The 20,827-nt window shown below is 37.9% G+C and overlaps 1 protein-coding gene across 7 annotated transcripts in view; it reads right to left on the bottom strand.

Moving 5' to 3' along the window:
* FAM168A (family with sequence similarity 168 member A) overlaps positions 1 to 20,827 on the bottom strand; it is a 188,031-nt gene that overhangs the window by 74,906 nt on the left and 92,298 nt on the right. Inside the window, exon 2 of one of the 7 annotated variants that reach the window (XM_049098908.1) lies at positions 12,913 to 12,982. The exons of the other annotated variants lie outside the window; for them this stretch is intronic. The gene's annotated coding sequence lies outside the window, so the exon portion shown is untranslated. The remainder of the gene's footprint in view (positions 1 to 12,912; positions 12,983 to 20,827) is intronic. 7 annotated transcript variants of the gene reach the window in all.

Genomic DNA, 20,827 nt, shown 5'->3' with positions numbered 1-20,827 from the left:
AAGCAATTCTGAGAAAGAACAAAGCTGGAGGTATCACAATTCCAGATTTCAAGATATACTACAAAGCTATAGGGACGCCTGGGTGGCTTAGCAGTTAAGCATATGCCTTCGGCTCAGGACATGATCCTGGAGTCCTGGGATCGAGTCCCACATCAGGCTCCCTGCATGAACCCTGCTTCTCCCTCTGCCTATGTTTCTGCCTCTCTCGCTCTCTGTGTCTCATGAATAAATAAATAAAATCTAAAAAAAAAAAAAAACCCTGTAGTAATCACAACAATATGGTATTGGCAAAAAAAAAAAAAAAAAGAAAGAAAAGAAAGAAAAAGAAAAGAAAGAAAAGAAAGAAAAAGAAAGAAAAAGAAAAGAAAGAAAAGAAAAGAAAGGAAAGAAAGAAAGAAAGAAAGAAAGAAAGAAAGAAAGAAAGAAAGAAAGAAAGAAAGAAAGAAAACCAGACACACAGATCAATGGAACAGAGACCCCAGAAATAAAACCACATTTATATAGTCCATCTATGACAAAGGAGGCAAGAACACACAATGGGGAAAAGACAGTCTTTTCAATAAATGGTGCTGGGAAAACTGGACAGCTACATGTAAAAGAATGAACCTGGACTACTTTCTAACACTATACACAAAAATAAACTCAAAACAGGTTAAAGATCTAAGCGTGGGACCTGAAACCATAAAAATCCTAGAAGAGAACACAGGCAACAATTTCTCTAACATCAGCCATAGCAACATTTTTCTAGATATATTTCCTAAGGCAAGAGAAACAAAAGCAAAAATATTGGGACTATATCAAAATAAAACGCTTTGCACAGTGAAGAAAACTATCAACAAAACAAAAAGACAACCTACTGAATGGGAAAAGATACTTGCAGATGATGTATCTGATAAGAGGCTGATATCCAAAATATATAAAGAACTTATATAACTCAACACTAAAAAAAAAAAAAAAAACCAAAATGCCCACTACCACAACAAAAAAGGCAGTCTGACTAAAAAATGGGCAAAGGACCTCAATAAACATTTTCCTAAAGAAGACATACAGATGGCCAGCAGACATATGAAAAAATGCTCAACATCACTCATCATCAGGGAAAGGCAAATCAAAACCACAAAGAGATATCGTCTCATGTCTGTTAGAATGGTGAAATTAAGAAGACAAGAAACTGGGACGCCTGGGTGGCTCAGCGGTTTGGCACCTACCTTTGGCCCAGGGCGTGATCCTGGAGTCCCGGGATCGAGTCCCACATTGGGCTCCCTGCATGGAGCCTGCTTCTCTCTGTCTCTACCTCTCTCTCTCTCTCTGTCTTTCTCATGAATAAATAAATAAAATCTTAAAAAGGAAAAAAAAGACAAAATGCAACAAAGAAAGAATGTGGAGAAAAAAGAAGCTTTGTGCACTGTTGGTAAAATCGTAAACTGGTACAGCCACTGTGGAAAACAGTATGGAGGTTCCTCAAAAAATTAAATTAGAAAAAAAAATTAAATTAGAAATACCATATGACCCAATAATCCCACTAATGGACATTATGAAAACAGAAACTGAAAAAGATATATGCACCCCTATGTTTATTGCAGCATTATTTACAATAGCCAAGACATGGAAGCAACCTAAGTGTCCTTCAAAAGACAAATGCACAAGGAAAACGTATATACATACAAACAAGAGAATAAACATAACAGAGCATTACACAGCCATAAAAAAGGGTGAGATGATGTCATTTAAGAAAACATGGATGGACCTATAAGGTATTATGCTAAGTGAAATTAAGTCAGACTAGAAAGGCAAATACCATGATTCCATTTATAAATGGAATCTATAAAAAATGAATAAACAAAAAGCAGAATTAGAACTATAAATACAGAGAACAAACTGATGGTTGCCAGAGGGGTCTAGGATGGGAGGGTGGCACAACAGACGTGAAGAGCAGAGGGAGATACAGGCCTCCAGTTATGAAATGAGTAAGTCATGGGAATAAAAAAGCAGAGCATAAAGAATATAGTCAGTGAACTTGTCATAGCAATGTAACTGGACAGATGGTAACTATACTTGTGAACACAGTGTAATGTATAAACTTATCAAATCACTAAGTTGTATACTTAAAATGAATGTAATGCTGTATGTCAATTTTACTTAAAATAAATAGAAATAAAAATAACATATTCTCCTTAAAAACTTATAATTCCAGTAAAGCTATCATTCAAAACTGAAGGCTAAAACAAAGACATTCCCACATAAATAATGACTGAGATACCTGCCTTTCAAAAAATACTTAGGAAATACTGGGGGGGAGGTAGGAGGAATACCTAAAACTATCAGGCTGAAAGGAAACAGCACTAGAGAGTAATTCAAACCCATGTGAAGAAATAAAGAGCACCAGAAAGGTGATTATGTAGGTGAATATAAAAGTATAAGTATTTTTATCCTAATAGATTTAAAAGACAGCTATATAAAACAGTAAGTCGAAAATCATATTGTTGCACAGGGTCATCTGGGTGGCTCAGTGGTTGAGCATCTGCCTTTGGCTTGGGTCATGATCCTGGGGTCCTGGGATGGAGCCCCACATCAGGCTTTCCGCGGAGAGCCTGCTTCTGTCTCTGCCTCTCTTCTGTGTCTCTCTGTGTCTAAATAAGATCTTTAAAAATTAAAAAAAAAAATAAAACCATTATTGTTGCACATATATAATTATTAATTTATATAAAAACAAGAGCCCAGTGATGTCTGGGTGGCTCAGCTGGTTAAGCATCCAACTCATGGTTTCAGCTCAGGTCATGGTCTCAGGGTTGTTGGATGGAGCCTCATGTCTGGCTCTATGCTCAGTATGGAGTCTGCTAGAGATTCTCTCTCTCTCTCTCTCTGCCCCTCCCCCCAATAATAAATAAAATCTTAAAAACAAAAACCAAGAGCCCAAGTAAAGGAGAGGGGGAATGGAATTTTATCAGAACAAAGTTTTTCTATTTTACTGAAATTAATTTAGTTTGTATCTGAAGTAGACCCTATGTGGATTACAATAAATACAATAATTTGTAATAAATTAATATATTTAATCCCAAAACAAAGAAAATAACTTTTAAAATTTAATATAAGGGATGCCTGGGTGGCGCAGCGGGTTAGAGCCTGCCTTTGGCCCAGGGCGCGATCCTGGAGACCCGGGATCGAATCCCACATCGGGCTCTCGGTGCATGGAGCCTGCTTCTCCCTCTGCCTATGTCTCTGCCCCTCTCTCTCTCTCTCTCTCTCTCTGTGACTATCATAAATAAATAAAAATTTTAAAAAATGTTTAAAAAAATAAAATAAACTTAAAAATTTAAAATTTAATATAAATTTCAACAATATCAGCAATTTAAAAAAAACAATGATATATATTACAATATGAATTAACTTTGAAAATATTATGCCAAGTAAAAACAGCCAGAGCAAAAGACCACACACTGTATGATTCTATTTATATGATATGTTCAGAAAAGGCAAATTATATGAGGCAGACAGTAGATATTTGGTTCCCTGGGACTTGGAGTAGGAATGGGATAGACAGCACACGGGAGCAAGGAATCTCTTTGGGGTAATAAAAATGGCCTACACCTGAATTTTGGTGATAGTTGCACAACTCTGTAAATTTACTAAAAGCACTGAATTTGTATATTTAAGAGTGAAATTTATCGGGCAGCCCGGATGGCTCAGCCGTTTAGCGCCGCCTTCAGCCCAGGGCCTGGTCCTGGAGACCGGGGATCGAGTCCCACGTCGGGCTCCCTGCATGGAGCCTGCTTCTCCCTCTGCCTGTGTGTCTCTGATTCTCTTTCTCTGTGTCTCTCATGAATAAATAAATAAAATCTTAGAAAAAAAAAGTGAAATTTATCATATATATCTCAATAAAGCTGTTTAAAAATATGAATTGGTGGTTCAAGAAATAGTTACAGATATTTTATAAGCTAAAAGTAATTGTCATTTAGTTCAACACCTCCATTTTATACACATGAAGATACTTCCTGTGCCACTCTCTGCAAAGTGTTACAGATTCAGAGATAACAGGACACAATTTCTATCCCTGGGGTATTTACGTGAAAGAAAGATGGAAATTGACAATAGCAATATAGGACTGTTCTTACACAGAGTGCTGAGAATTTAAAGAACAACTAACCAAGGGTGGGGGGAGGGGACGGAACACTATGACTACCATTAGGTGGCAAAACACTCAGTTAAAGGATTCTAATTCCCAGCCCATCTTGTAGTTAGGTGTGGCTATGTGGCTTAGTTCTGCTCAATAAAATATAATTGAAATATTATGTAGGTCTTCTGTTAAAGGCTACTTAAAGGGAACAGTGTTATCTGGCAGGGGTGCCCTGCTTTCTCCCCTTATTCCCTCTTTCTTGCTAGAATTAGGACATTATGATTGGAATTCATCAGCTTTCTTTTTCATGAAGTAACCTTGTGAATGGAAATCTCAAATCAAGGATTGCAGAAAGAGTCTAGGTCCTTGATGATTTCATGGAACAACCAGGTCAGGCTTGCACTACCTACTTCTCAACTTCTTTCATATGAGAGAATAAAACCCTGTATTTCCAAACCACTGTTATTTTAGAATATTGTAGCTGAACCTAATCCTATTTAATTGGGGGAGAGATATTGAAGATTTCAAAAGAATGTATCATTTGATCTGTTTTGAAGGATAACAGAAGTCTACAGAAGGAGAAGGGGAAGTAAAGGGCATTCATGAGATTATGCCATGAGAGAGCGAGGCTCAGAGAATGTCAGGTAGTTGTGAAGGCTGGAGCACAGAATCTGAGGGAAACCATGGCAAAGATATTAGTATCCTAGACCCTTTTCTCAATTGTGTCTATATAACTTTTAGGAAGAATCTCAAAAAGCCAGGTTAGGAATGGCTACGGCCATTTTGTGATCCCAGAGTTCTCTAAACCTCTGTTATCCATACTTATTGCAGCTGTAATTTGCTGGCCTCATTCTTTTCTTCCTGCTACAACTGAAGCGTCATGAGGTCAAAGGACCATATCTGCTTTATTCACTACTAAATTTCTAGAAAAGGGCCTGGTATAAAGCTCACTGAACATTTGTTGACTAGTCAAGATGAATAAATTAATGGGTAAATAAAAAGAAATTCTTCATTGAAATTCAATAGCTTAATATCATTAACTTCCTCCTACCGAACAAATTTAAGAAAACTCAGTTTTACCGTTTTTTTTTTTAATTCTTTTACTATGATGATACACAAAGAAGGCCAATTTTTATAGTAGCTGCCTACTTCTTTTTTTTTTTTTTTCTGCCTACTTCTTTATACGGTCTGCTAAATGTAATCAAACTGCACATCAGATTTCCACATTTTACTGTTCTGTATATATCATTTCATCTCAGAAAATGTTTCCATTTAAAGGTGAAATGGAGAACTCTGATTTCTAGGATCTGCCAAGAGGATCTCAATATCAAAAAGGTTTCCAGTTAACAGGAAGATCTTTTCATGCAAAACCTCAATAACCACCTCTTGTGCCTACCTGTAAATGATATGCTCATCTGCAAAATGTCACATTTTAACTACTAGAACATTCAGCCCACTGAAATAGCTTTAAGAAAATGACTTTTTTGCTAATCAAAAACACAACATAATTGTCTCTCAAGCCAAATGCTTGCAAATAATACAAAATTTCTTCTCAAGGATTTTTTTTAAGAGCAAACAAATTTCAGAGGAAATCTCCCTTAATATAGAATCCAATTATTCATTAAACCTCACAAGAACTTGGGACTTACCTTGTGTCATTTTATGCCCTTAAAAGAGCTCATCTTAGTGGGAAAACAGTTGTACATAAGAATTACTATAATAAAAGTGCTGTATTAAAACAGTGTTTAAAACAAAGCAAGGATGTCATTTTGCTTGGCAGAAGGATTAAGACAAGCTTTCATAGTGTAGCAGTTTTATAGCTTAAAAGGATGGTGCAAAAAAAAAAAAAAAAAGGGATGGTGTGGTGCAAGAGTTACCAATTACTATCTTGCTGATAAACAGAATCAGAGAAGTTAAATAATTTGTTCAAGATCCCATAGATAGCCAGTGTAAAGCCAGGGACTAAAATGTGGGTCTTCACATCCCAAGTCCAGTCCTTCCCATGACATCATGCTATTTCATAATCTAGATATGATACCTAAAATGGCTGTACTTTCAAAATGGTTTTTTCCTGCCTTCACACTTTATAATCCAGCAAATTTTATCTTCTTTGAGTTCCCCTGAACATGCCATACTCTCTTGCCTCGGAGTCTTTCCACACCCTGTTCTCTGTGCCTTGAAATACCACCCTTCTCCATCATTCAGGGGTTCTCACTAATCTACCCTCTTTCTTTCCTTTTTTTTTTAAAGATTTATTTATTTGTTTGTTTATTTATTTATTTATTTATTCATTCATTCATAGAGATGCAGAGAGAGAAAGAGAGGCAGAGACACAGGCAGAGGGAGAAGCAGGCTCCATGCAGAGAGCCTCACGTGGGACTCGATCCAGGGTCTCCAGGATCACACCCTGGGCTGCAGGCGGCACTAAACCGCTGCGCCACCGTCTACCCTCTTTCTTAATCTGGATAATTCCTACTCTTCTTTTCAGGTCTCAATTAGATGCTACTTTCACTGGGAAGCTTCTGTAGTATTTATCATACTCTAACATAATATCACACTGCCAACTCCTGCCTAGCCCATGAAAGCAAAGATTTGTTTTCCTAGAGTTTCATTCCTACTATGTAGCACAAAGTTAGGCACACAGTATGTTTTTAGAAACTATTTGCTGAACAAACTGACTGCATACCACAGTTTCACAATGACATAATATCTTAAATTATCACATACCACTGGGTGTTATTCTGTATGTTGGTAAATTGAACACCAATAAAAAATAAATTTATTTTTAAAAATGGGGAAAAAAATAAAATAAGATTATCACATACCTCTAAAGTATGTTGGGAGGAAGAAATTAAACAATATATGTTTTGCCAGAGTACACTCAATGAATGGTGACTTTTTCATTACTGCATCTAGAGAAACCTACTCATCACGTGTGGTTTTCAATGGCTTGGATCCACAATGTCTACAGGGATGCCCAGGACTCTGGACTGTCCTCTTTCTGGGTTTAAGGTTTTAAAAGGGTAATTAGCCTCAAAAGACTACGAGGAGCATTAATTTCACCTTGAGGTTATCTGCTACAGGAAGGCAATTATCTCATCTATGACATGGAAATACTACCATTTAATCTAAAGAACTGCTGTGAAGATGAATAGGGAGCCATGAAAGATTTAAAGTAAAAAGAACAAAGTGACATACCATATTTGTGTTTTAGAATGATATTTCATGAGAAGATGGAGGATGCATTGGTAGAAAAGAAAGAAGGTTTCAACTTGAAAGTAAGAATGGAAATACAAAGGAAAGAAAGAACATAGAAATTATTTTGAGTCATAACTTATAGGATTTAGAAACTTTCTGTATGCAGGGCTCAATGAGGAGAAAATAAGGGGTTTCAAAGTAAGCACTGAAAGATAGCATTCATTTTTTTCTAAAGATTGTATGTATGTATTTATGAGAGAGAGAGAGAGCAAGAGAGAGAGCATGCACACACGAGTGGGGGTCGGGAGGAGGCAGATGGAGAAGTAGATTCCTCACTGAGCAGGGAGCCCAATGTGAGGCTCAATCCTAGGACCTTGGGATCATGACCTAAGGTGAAGGCAGATGCTTAACTGACTGAGCCACCCAGGTGCCCCTAAGTGGCCTTCATTTTTGAACAAGCAGAGGCAAAGATGTACAATGAACACCTGGAATCAATATGATCTGAGATGATGGTTGCTGTGAACTAACTACCCACCAACCATTAGCTCAGCAGTAGTCCAACAAGGATATAAAGGCAAGTAAGGAATGAAGGAACATGGAGGAAGAATAACAGGTCAGCAGAATATGCTGTCAGATATAATTCAGAGCCAAGTAGGGCTTCCAGAAAGCATGTCTTTAGAACCTTCTCAGTCATTAAAGGAGCAAGCCTGCTTGGCCCCTAGTATGCTTGCTTGCTTCCTTTCTTCAGTCAACAAACCTTCAACAGGTATTTATGTTATACCAGGCCCAGTACCAACATTATTATGTTACATACCCTAAAGGACCTTGGAGCTAGCAGAGTAGGGAAATGTAGAGTCATATAAGGACATTCAGATGCTTTGGTAGAGACAAGCATAAGGATCTAAAGAACCTAACTCCATGCACCCCCTTCTCCAGGGTGTCTTTCCTAAATATTATTATTGGCTAATATTTATAGAATGCTTCCTAATAGCCTGGTATCCTTCTTAGAGCTTTACATATGTTAACTCTTTTAATTTTCATAACAACCCTATGAAGTAAATAATTATTCCCTTTTTACCAATGGGGAAACTGAACAGCCGGCCTATGATGAACTCTCCTTTGAGCTCCCATAGTCCTCACAAAGCATTTTATATTCTCACATAGTACTTTGTATCATCAGCTTTTAAAAAATGCTCCTTGGGCTCCCTGGGTGGCTCAGTGGTTTGGCGCCTGCCTTTGGCCCAGGGCGAGATCCTGGAGACCTGGGATCAAGTCCCATGTCAGGCTCCTGGCATGGAGCCTGCTTCTCCCTCTGCATGTGTCTCTGCCTCTCTCTGTGTGTCTTTCACGAATGAATAAATAAATAAAATCTTAAAAATAAAAAAATAAATAAATAAAAAAAATCTTAAAAATAAATGAATAAATAAATAATAAAATAAAAAATACTCTTTGAGCATAAATCCATAATTTATTCATGTCTTTATTTCCCAAAGAGCCCAGCACAGGACTGAGTATACATTACAGGTATTCAGTATTTGCTGAACATCAAAATAACTCTAATTGTCCAAGTTTTACATCAGATCCTTAAAAAAGCAGTAATTTCTTATTCATTCAGGAAGTCCATAATAAGTATTCACTCTGAGCCAATTACTGGTGTCAGGTATAAGCTAAATAGAAATAAACCAGACACAGAGCCTACTATCAAGTTTATGGTGGCAAGCACTAATGTCATCTATTGTCTAAGATGAGCTCTATTTTCTTCAGATACTAAAACCAGAGATATATGTGTGTCTTCTTAAACTACCAGTTGAAAGAATAAATGAATGAATGACAGGCACTCTGAACCTTGAACTAGACCTTGCTTTGGCCACTAGGAAGCTCAGAGTTGAATTTGCTACCAAATCTTAGCAATAAGCAGGAATTTACGGTACTAAATTTACCTTAGTTTCATTTATTCTGCTTTCCTTATTTTTCCCTTCATTGTAAATCTCTTTATTTACTTTTGATCCTATTATATTTTGAATATTTGAAAAACTAATTCCCTTTAGGGGCAAAAAAGAAAGATGGGCATAGAGAATTTAATCATTCAAACTGCAGATGGTGTGATCAGTCTCCTTACTTTGTCCAGATGCTCTGTCGAAGATCTGAATACAAACCAGGCAGAATGTGCAAGTTAGAGGAGTGTAGATCTCAACTGTTCTGCCTCTAAGCTCTAATAAAGGGACGGGGGTCTCTGCTGAGGAAACATATTGCTTCAGAGAAAGCCCCCCACTTTTAAGGTTTAAACCCCCTCATTTATGGCTAGGAAGGTTCTGGAACGAGACCACATTGAACTAGACACGGACTACTGTCTCTGACTTACCAGGAGCAAGTCTCTTACAATCTGTTTCCTTATCTAATCCTATATACCTCTCAAGGCTGTTCTGAATCAGATATCAAAACATTTACTTAAATATACAGGAGTACACAAATGTAAGATATTGGGGAAAAGGGGGATCATTATTTATAATTCAATGTGAGAATGGTCAACTAGTTTAGGCAAGTAGTCTTATAGGCACTGGACACTCAAAACACTGGAGCTTTTTTTGTTTGTGGTGGTAAAATATTACCATAAAATTTATCATTTTAATCATTTTTAAGTGTACAGTTCTGAAGTATAAAGTACATTCACATTGTTGTGCAACTATCACCACCATCCATCTCTAGAACTTTTTCATCTTCCCCAACTGAAACTCTGTACCTATTAAAGACTAACTCCCCATTTTCTCCTTCTCCCAGCAACCACCATCTTACCTTCTGTCTCTATGAATTTAACTATTCCAGGAATCTCATAAGAGGAATTATATATGTCCCTTATGACTAGCTTATTTCACTTAGCATAATGTTGTCAAAGTTTATCTGTTATACCATGAAAATGCTGGTTTTTAAAACATTCCAGACTTTCTATTTTAGATAAAGATGATCACAAACTGTAAGTCTGACCACCACTTACTAGCTTTTCAAGATAAAATCAAAAGCTCACTGCAGCATTTTTTTTCCCCCTCAAGTGCCACTGGATTTCCAAATTGATTTGTAATCTGGAACAACTATTTCTGAATAGATCCTTCAGATGAAGCAACCCACTCCCCTGAAAATAAATTCCAGCATGTTCATTAGGAAGCAAAATGACTCTCAGAAAAAAGGACAAAGTAGTATTTATGTTTGAATAAAGAAATTAATGCTTAGAACAAGATACCAATCTGCTTTGGTATTGCCAAACATATTTTCTTGCAGAATAAGTATGCATCGTCTGGTTTTTATAATACATTCATAAATGTTTCTTATTCCAAAGTAGCATGTTTTTAATATTTGCAAATAAATGTATATTATCCACATGGATTTTTTTAATCCAGTAAATCGTATCTTTTTTTTTTCAGTAAATCATATCTTATTCCAAATGTCATTGGAAGAACCAATGTGAATAATCTTACTACAAACAATTAGAAAAGACCACCTCCTTCTCAATTGAGAATATCATTAGCTGCGGCACTCACTCCCACCCCAGAACTCCTAGGCCATTCCTCATCTCCCAGACTTTACTCCTTTGTGGCTCTGTACAATGTATTTTCTGATTCTCATCTCTCTCCCCTCTTCATCTCCTGACTTTTTCCTTTTATTTTTTTATTTTTTTATTTTTTATTTTTTATTTATGATAGTCACACACACACAGAGAGAGAGAGAGAGAGAGGCAGAGACATAGGCAGAGGGAGAAGCAGGCTCCATGCACCGGGAGCCCGACATGGGATTCGATCCCGGGTCTCCAGGATCGCGCCCTGGGCCAAAGGCAGGCGCCAAACTGCTGCGCCACCCAGGGATCCCTCTCCTGACTTTTTCCACTGTACCCTTTGGATCTCAAGATTAGCAAATCTCTGTATCTTCAATCTCTTCTGTGAATCTCACCCTTGCCTTCTTGCTCTAAGTGAAATCTGGCAGTCCCAGACAATGTACCCTCTGCAGCCCTAGCAAATGGAGCTGTTTTTTCTCTCACTCCCCATCTACTACTGGGACTTGAACTTGCAGCCTATTATTTCCATTTATTCCTTAAAGACTGTGGTTCCTAGCAAACTATTGTTATTCTCTCCAATACCATTCTTGCCATAATTCTTGGTAATTGCAATAACTATATAAATAATAGTTATAACATATTGCTCTCCCAGTTACCAGACCTCCTCTTCTCTGTTATCTTGAATTCCATCCTACATCAGCCTCTCATTCCCATGGTTATATTTTTTACCCTGTCATTACCAATAACTGTCAATCTTCTATAATCCTAATTCCAAATATCTCATTCTCCAATCACTGTCTCTTACCTTTCCAGTTCACTCACTATAGTTACTCCAACTCTAACAATCCTTTAGGCTCTAAGGACATTCAATCTACTGATTCCATCTGCATTTAATTTCCATCACCTTCCTCATAGGCTTACTTCCCTCCTAATTCTGGCTAGTTTAAATTCCATGGTCAATTTTTATAATCCCTCCGTTGGCCCTGACCACTTATATTAACACTAGTTTGATTAAACCACAGCCCTGGTTAAATGCAATTCACCATCTACTCACTGCCTATACTGGCACAGGTCTTGGGAGTGCAAGGGGGAAACAAACACAACTATGTTCACTAAAGTTAAACTTTAAACTTATGATCACTATTTTTGTGTAGGCTCTAAATGGAACATGACAATCATTCTGTGTTTGCCAAGACTATTTACTTTCCTAGACTATTTCATGCTTTCTATGCTCCTAACCTCACTAGTTATTTTGTCACCTAGTAATTTTGCTTATTTGTCTAAATAAAATCAATCACCCAAAAGTGAACTTTCACAAGCTCCCACCATATTTACCTACCAAACTGCATCTGTGCGCATACACTCTAAACTTCTCCCCTATTACCATAAGTACCAGTTCCTATCCAAGCCTCCACAGATGCACCATATTCTATCCCCTCACCAAACAAAGGATGTTACACTGGTTATCTCTCTTCTTTTTCTCCTGCATTATCAGGTTTTCCCCTTTCTTCAGGTTTATTCCTATTAGTATCCGCTCCTTTTGTCTTGTCTAAAAAAACAAATTAAAAAAATAACAAAACCCCTTTCTTTATTCCATATAACACACCAGTTACCAGTCGATTTCTCTACTTTCCTTCACTGAACAATGCTTCTAGAAAGAGCTATCTTTATTTGCTTTCTCTCACTTTCCTTTCATTCTTTTGAACCTACACCAATTGAATTTTCATTTCCACCATACCACCACAACTGCTTATCAAAGTCACCAGTGACCACTACCATCTTCCTTGCTACTTCCAGCAGAGTATGACCTAGTTGATCACTTTCTCCCACTTTTAAACACTTTCTTCACTTGGCTTCCAGACACAATACTCACTGAGTTTTGGTGGAGTTGATCCCTCCTCCAATTATTCTGGCAGTTTATTCTCAGTATCTAAACTTTGTGGTGGCCTAGGATCAAGTCTTGGGCCTCTTCTCTTTTGCATCTCTATGCATTCCCAAGGTCATTTCATCTAATCTCATGAATGCAAATACCATCTATATTTTTATATTCACTCACCCTCTCCCCTGAAATTTGTTTCTCCTGAAGTCTTTTCCCAGTTCAGTTAATGCCAACTCCATCCTTTCAACTGCAAAGATCAAAATTTTGGAGTCACTCTTCACTTCTCTTTTACTTATATCTCACCAGTCCAATTGCTATATCTCACAACTAGCCCAATAGCAAATCTTTTTCAGTTCTACCTAAAAATCAATTCTCACTACTCCCACTTCCACCATCTTAATTTAAACCACTAACATCTCTCACCAGGATTGATGCAACTGCCTCCTAACTGGTTTCCCTGCTTTGAGATCTATCCTGTCTTCCATCTATTGTCAACACAGTAGTCTGAATCTATGAAAACATAAAAAAGTTGTATCATGTAATTCTTCCCATCAATGACTCCCCATCTTACTCCATGGAAAAGCTGAGTCTTTCCTAGGATCTAGAAGACCCAACAAGATCTGCTCCCATCACAACCTTTCAACCTCTTCTATTACTCTCCCCCACTTTGATCACTTCATTTCAGCCACCCTGGCCTCCTGCCATTCCTTAAAACATACCAACTCTGGCTTCTCAGTCTTGGCACTTGCTATTCCCCACCCCTTGAATATTCTTCTTCCAACTCATTCTCTCATCTTCTTCAAGTCTTAATCAAAAGTCACCCTCTCAACTGAGGCCTTCCTTGGCTCCTTATTTAAAAGTTCAAACCTTTACCCCCAACACTATAGTTTTCCCTTCTTTGAGTTTTCCTCCTTCCCACTTGTCTACCACATTTAATATTTTAATTTTTATCTTGTTAATTATTTGTCTTCACCCAAAAAATGTAAGCTCCATGACAGTAAATATTCGCATCTGTTTTGTTCATTGTTGTACTCCTAATGCCTTAGAACAGTGCCCAGAACATGGCAGCTAATTTGAGAGATTCCCCTTGTTCTGTGACTCAGGCGACACACATATTAGGGATAATAAGAGCTTCCATTAGTCACTGCCTACTATGTGTCAGATGCTGATTCCAGTTGATCTGACTGATGTTTTTACATTTACTCATTGTAACAATCCTGAGTTTTCAGGAACCAGTTGTTGATTAAAAAACACACAGCCATCCCAAAAACAGAAAGGAGATCTGATCAGACATTACTTATGATACTATTGTTCTAATGGGAAGCAGTCCTATGAATGGTCATCCATGTGGTAGAATGCCTTCATGTTTATATAGCACTTAACTCAAGGGCTGCTCTTACTTGGCTTCTATTTCACAGTCTTACATGACACAATTCTTCCCACTAGATTAAGAGTTCCTCAGAAACTCGCCTTTCACTTCTCCAGCCTTGGAATCCAGTTAGCACTGAGTAGACTCTCATAAATGTTTATCAAACTAAACTGAATAATTGCATGAAACATTTATTCTTTCATCTTTATTAACAAAACTAATCTTTTGGCAATACTGTGTAACATGCTCAAGGATGCATACCCTTTCAGTGACAGACCAGAGATGTGAACTCAAGTTCCCTATTCTTTCTCCTATACAACAGTGTTGTTATACAAAAATAACTGACTGAACACTGAGTCTCTCTCCAATTTCATACCATATGTAGGAAGTAGATCCTTCACCCCAGCTATACTCTGAGAAAAGACATCACAGATGGAATCTTCAGAAGGCAAGCCAAGTTCCTGAACCCCATTTACCGGCAAATCCCACAGTCAAGCATTTTGCCCAACTCTTCTCCCTCCCCATCCCCATGGTTCACTTCCTTTTATTCCTTTGTGTTCTTATCTGCCTGCCAAATTAGCATTTGAAGCTCCTGGAGGGCAAAGGCCATATCTTACTTTTATTTCTATTCCTCTAGCACAATCTTAGCACTTAAGAGTTACTTTGTGAATGTTAAATTTAAAATGCTAAAAGCTAAAATAAATTAAAAGATCAATTTTTTTTTTTTTTTTAACTTTCCAAAGCATTTCTGCAATCACTCAACAACTCACTGGGGAATCAGACTGGGATTAGCCTCTACTTACAAATTTACTTTAGAGTTTACCCTTACTTTAGAGTGTAGATTCCTTACACTCTAAACCCAGTGTTCTTTCCCTTCACATCATAATGTTCACTATCCTTCTTAGAGTCAAGAAGATGGTTGAGGCAAGGAAGAAGGATTAGATTGACAAAAAGACTATTACATGTTTAAATTTTCATTTAATAACATAAACAGCAAGTATGACATCCATATCAGAGCCAAGTGACTCCGTTTAAAATAAGCCCACACACAAAAAATAAAAATAAAATAAATAAAAATAAATAAAAATAAATAAAAATAAAAATAAAATAAGCCCACATCTAATGACTGTCTACTCTGGGTTATTTGTTACGTAAATCTCTATAGATGACGAAAAAAAGAAAAGATCTTTTGTTTGTGCTTATGGAGCTCATAGTGTAGTAGCAAAAATGAAACCCAAACACTCAAAGCTTAAAATTCTGATGGCAGACAAACTGAGAGAAGCCACTCGAACTCTTAGTTCCAAATAATAAAAGATAGGCTAAAGGAACTTTACATGTAACTTGTATACCTATACAACTTTTTTTTTAATTATTTATTTATTTATTCATGAGAGAGAGAGAGAGACAGAGAGACAGAGACACAGGCAGAGGGAGAAGCAGGCTCTATGCATAGAGCCTGACATGGGACTTGATCTGGGGTCGGCGCTAAACTGCTGCGCCACCTGGGCTGCCTACCTATATAACTATTTCAAGAGTTTGGGAGGAAAGGGTTTCTAGGACTGTGTGTGTTTTCGGTTGTTGTAATTGCGGCTTTTTAAAAAAGGAGTAATGTGATTTACCATGAAAACTGTGGCAAAATTTAAGAAGGGAATGGGCCTGGGGACTCAGAGATGAGGAAAAGGAAGAAAGAACAAGAGAAGTGAAGACAAGACCAAAGGCTTAAACCTTCTCCTACTTGAAGCTTCACAGATCCTTCCAGGTAGAACTAATGATTGTGTTCTGTTCAAACATATCTGGTGACAAGTCGCATTCTAGACTTGCTTCAAGTTAGACCTGGTTGTTCACATGTGTGCTTCTCTCCTGGGCTATGAGTTTTGTGAAAGCAGAGGCTATCTTGTTAACCTACAGAGTTCCCCAAAACAGGGCCAAGCACACCAGTAGCATACAGTTTAATTAATGGAAAAGGACCAAAGAATGTTGGAGCTTGGCAGGACCTCAAAGATCATTTAATTCAAGCCCTTCATTTTGCAACAGAGAAAAGAGAGACCAAGTGACTTCCTCAAAGTTAAACAGTAAGTCAGTAGCAGATCCAGGACTGGACCTCAGGCTTCAGACTCCCTATCCAGAAGAATGGCAGTTAGGCTGTTTTTGTTTGTTTGTTTTTTACCTGAAGCACAAGAGATCTCCTCTGCTTACTGTTTAATTCAAAGACCACTGGGCCCTTGCGATGGGAGGCCAGAGACTGAATCAGGAATTGGTGTATTCTAAACAGTTGAGACTCTGAGTATCAGGCCAAGTCCTTTGTCTCAGGAAAGGCTCAAAAAAGGAGGCAGAACCATCCTTGTTTGATGCAAAGGCCCCAGGAAGCCCTGGGTTACAGGCCTGGGCACAGGATCAGGAAGAGTTTTGCTGTGATGAAGCTGAAGAAACTGGGGGGGGGGGGGGGGGGGCGGGGACAAAGGAGGGATGATAGGAGCAATGGAGAGATTCCTGCCCAACAGTACCAACACAGAGAAAGCATGCCTGGTGAAAAGGAAAGAGACTGTATTAGAAGCTAAAGGCTCAGGAAATGTAAGAGAGGGTAATTTCAGGACATAGCAAAGACTCCCCAGGGAAGCACCTGTCTAATTTGAGGCTTAACGGTATAGACATAACAAAAAAATCAAATTGGAGACAATGTGTGATGCCAAGAATAATCCAATTGAGAATAATGTAGCTTGAGTGAGCCAAGCCCCCTCACTCCATCACAGCTTCTGGCCCACTCACTACCACCCTCCATCAGAATTAACCAGGGTAGTTATTTAAAACAGTTTTACAAATAGTTTGATTTAAAAATTGGCAAAGAACTTGAACAGACATTTCTCCAAAGAAGATACACAAATGGCCAACATTCATATGAAAAGATGCTCAACATCACTAATTATCAGGGAACTGCAAATCAAAACCACAGTAAGATACCACCTCACATCTGGTAGAATGGCTACTATAAAAAAAAAATAAAGAAAAAAAAAACAACAGAAAATAACAGAAGTTGGCAAAGATGCAGAGAAACTGGAACCCTTGTGCACTGTTTTTGGGAATGTAAAATGGTACAGCTGCTATGGAAAACAGTATGGAAGTTCCTCAAAAAGTTAAAAATAGATCGAGCAATTCCATTTCTAGGTCTAGATCCAAAAGAACTAAAAACAGGATATTGCAGAGATATTTGCATAACCATGTTCCAGTGCAGCATTATTCACAACAGCCAAGAGGGAGAAGCAATCTGAATGTCCACTGACAAATGATTGGATAAGGAAAATGTGGTATATACATATATATGCAATATATTATTAAGTTTTTAAAAAGATGAAAATCCTGTCATATGCTACAACATGGATAATCCTTGAGGACATTATGCTAAGTAAAATAAGCCAGACACAAAAAGCAGATAATGCATAATTCCACTTATATGAAGTATCTACAGTAGTCAAACTCTTAGAATGTAGAATGGTTGCCAGGAGCTTTGAAGGATAGGGAGCTGCTGTTTAATGGGTATAGTTTCTGTTGTGCAAAAGGAAAAGTACTAGAGATGTGTTGTATGTATAGTTAACGCTACTGTACTACACACTCAGAAATAGTTAAGATGGTGAAGCTTATGTTCTGAATTATTTATCCCCTCCCCCACAGAGTTTTAGGTCCCATATCAAAACTACTAATTCAGACCACCTGAGAATCAGAATGCTAAACAAGCTTCCCCCCAGATATTTCTTTTTTTTTCCCCCAGATATTTCTGATAGATGGTCAAGTTCAGAAGCCACTTGCATAAAACTAAAGGCCAACCTTTATTTTGGCACCTGAGGCACTTCATGAGCCCATCCCTCGCCCCTTTCTCCTTTCTCATCACTGTCTCCACCTCAGGCTTCACTCTCTTTGCCCTCTATCCTGGGCACCCAAGAGGTACTAGAGAATCACTGTCCAATCTCAACTCTCTACAATAACAGAAATGTTCGGGCGGGGGGTGGGGGTGACTGGGTGACAGGCACTGAGGTGGGCACTTGACGGGATGAGTACTGGGTGTTATTCTATATGTTGGCAAATTGAACACCAATAAAAAATAAATTTATAAAAATAAAAAAATAACAGAAATGTTCTACATCCGTAGTATCCAATATAGTAGCTATTAGCCACATATGGCAACTGAGTACCTGAAATGTGGCTGTTAGCTACCATATTGAATAACACAGGACTAGAGTAATTGTTAGGACCCTAGAAAATAAAGAGGGGCAATGGTAAATAAACTCCATTTAACCTTTTTTCTCACCTATTATCAAAGTACATTCATTCATTTATTCATTTAACAAACAGTCATTGCTTACTATATACTAAGTACCACTCTAGGTGCTAAGGAAATAGCACTGAACAAACAGACAAACATCTTTGTCCTCAGGAAGCTTATGTTCTAATGAGGCCGTAGAGTATCATGGTTAAAAGCAAGGAATGAAGCCAAAGAGCTCAGGTTCAGATTATGACTCCACTGCTAACCAGCTATGTGTTCTTTGAAAATCATTTCATGTCCTCATGCCTCAATGTTTTAATCCATAATATGGAGATGATAATAGTACTACCACCTAACAGGATTTCTATATGGATTAAATTAATTCACCTATGTTGAGTGCTTAGAATAGTGCCCAACATAGAAGAACTACCTCTTACTATTACTGATATAATTTGTTATTATCATGAGTGAGGAACAACAAGATTAACAAATAGCAAAAACTATGACCGTATGGCAGAAAAATAAAGCAGGGTAAGGGAACAGGGAGTGACAGGATAGGGATAACAACTGTTATAAGGATAGTTAGGGAAGCCTCACAGAGGCTGAGAAAAGACCTGAAAGAGGAGGAAAACAAGCCATGCAGGTATCTCAGGAAGAATTTAATCTCCCTGTGAGGTACTTAGTATTACTAACATCATTTCATAAATGGGACAACAGAGCTTCAGACTAAGGAACCCATCTGAAGTCACATAGCTTATAAATGACTAAGCCTTAGAGTCAAATCTGGAACTGATGGACTCTAATTTCTTCTCCACTACTGGACCCTGTTTGACTTTTATTCCTTTCTGCAGTGAAACAATACCAATGCATCCTTTTCACATCAGTTTCCCCTTCTGGCACTGAAGTTTACAAATTCATTCAAGCTAGACAAGCTCTGTGAGTTAATGAGTTGCTTATGGGCACAAGCCATTATAACCCATCCTCACCACTTCACATGCACTCTCACCCACCACCTCCTAAGCAGCTCCACACCAGGAGCTCCCCATGTTAACTGAAGGCTGTGCATAGAAAACAGGCATTTATCAAGACCAACAAGCCTCAAATACCAGGAAGAAGAGGTAAATTATACATCAGAGATAAAGGCTACTTCCAGCCAGGCCTTTGAGGGAAAAAAAAAACTCTGCTAGATGTGCACTGTGGGAAAACTATGATCAAAAGTTAGATTCAATCTATTGAACCTTTGTAATCTAAATTTGGTACACAGAGCAACAGAACTAAGAAAAAACTCAAACCTCGATATCCTCACTTTACCTGTAAAGAAATCAGTGATTCAAAATATTTTTAACAACATTTTTTCTGTGTGTTCTACCTATGTTCACGAAATCTCTGTGAAAACATTGGCAATTATTATAGAAAATTATTATTGCTGCCAGGAGCAGTGGATCCCAGGCCTCCTCTACAACTTTCTAGAAGTCACTTCTGCTTCCTAGGCCCTAGTTCTTTCATCAGTTAGAAGAAGTTAGACTAGATATCCTTTAAAGGTTCCATTTTGAGCCTTTATAGCACATTATGCCATAGTAATGACACAGTACCCCTGTACCTTCACAATCAGACCCAAAACTCATTCATTTAATAAAAATTTATGTAAGCAAGGCACAGAAAATACAAATATGCTAAATAACCTCACTCATATAAACATTTCAGAACTCTGTTCCTACTAAAAACAAAACTTGGTTATAGAATTCTGTGGTTTTCTTTTTTTTTTTAAAGATTTATTTATTAATTTGAGAAAGAGTGTGTGTGCATGTGCAAGTAGGGGAGGGATAGAGAGAGAAAATCTGAAGCAGATTCCATGCTGAATGCAGAGCCTGATGCGAGACTGGATCCTAGAACTGCAAGATCATGACCCGAGCCAAAACCAAGAGTTAGTTGCTTAACCGAATGAGCCGCCCAGGCGCCCCAGTTTTATTTTTCTTCTAGGGATCCCTGGGTGGCGCAGCGGTTTGGCGCCTGCCTTTGGCCCAGGGTGCGATCCTGGAGACCCGGAATCGAATTCCACGTCAGGCTCCCGGTGCATGGAGCCTGCTTCTCCCTCTGCCTGTCTCTGCCTCTCTCTCTCTCTCTCTGTGTGACTATCATAAATGAATTAAAAAAAAAATTTTAAAAAGGAAGTTTTATTTTTCTTCTAATCACACTTAAGAGGGTTGTGGATCTTTTATTATCATATACTAAACAACCCTTCCCAAAACAACAACAAAATTCCCCCTATTAAATCATAGCTCACACTTACATTCCCCTCCTTTAAATGACTCATAGCCTGAACTCTATAAAGGACATCTAGTCTGAACTCTTTATGGGTTTTCCCTCCAAGTACTAAATAGTGGGAGCACCTCTAGAGTTCTAGACATGTCTTTTCCTTACAAAAAACCATTAGTTCTCTGAGAACTGACCTAACATCTTATTTTTCT

This window comes from Canis lupus, chromosome 21 (genome assembly GCF_003254725.2).
Source record: "Canis lupus dingo isolate Sandy chromosome 21, ASM325472v2, whole genome shotgun sequence".
In the NCBI taxonomy this organism is placed as follows: Eukaryota; Metazoa; Chordata; class Mammalia; order Carnivora; family Canidae; genus Canis; species Canis lupus.
The sequence above is the reverse complement of the archived record's forward strand: the minus strand, read 5'-3'. Positions and strand labels throughout refer to the sequence as shown.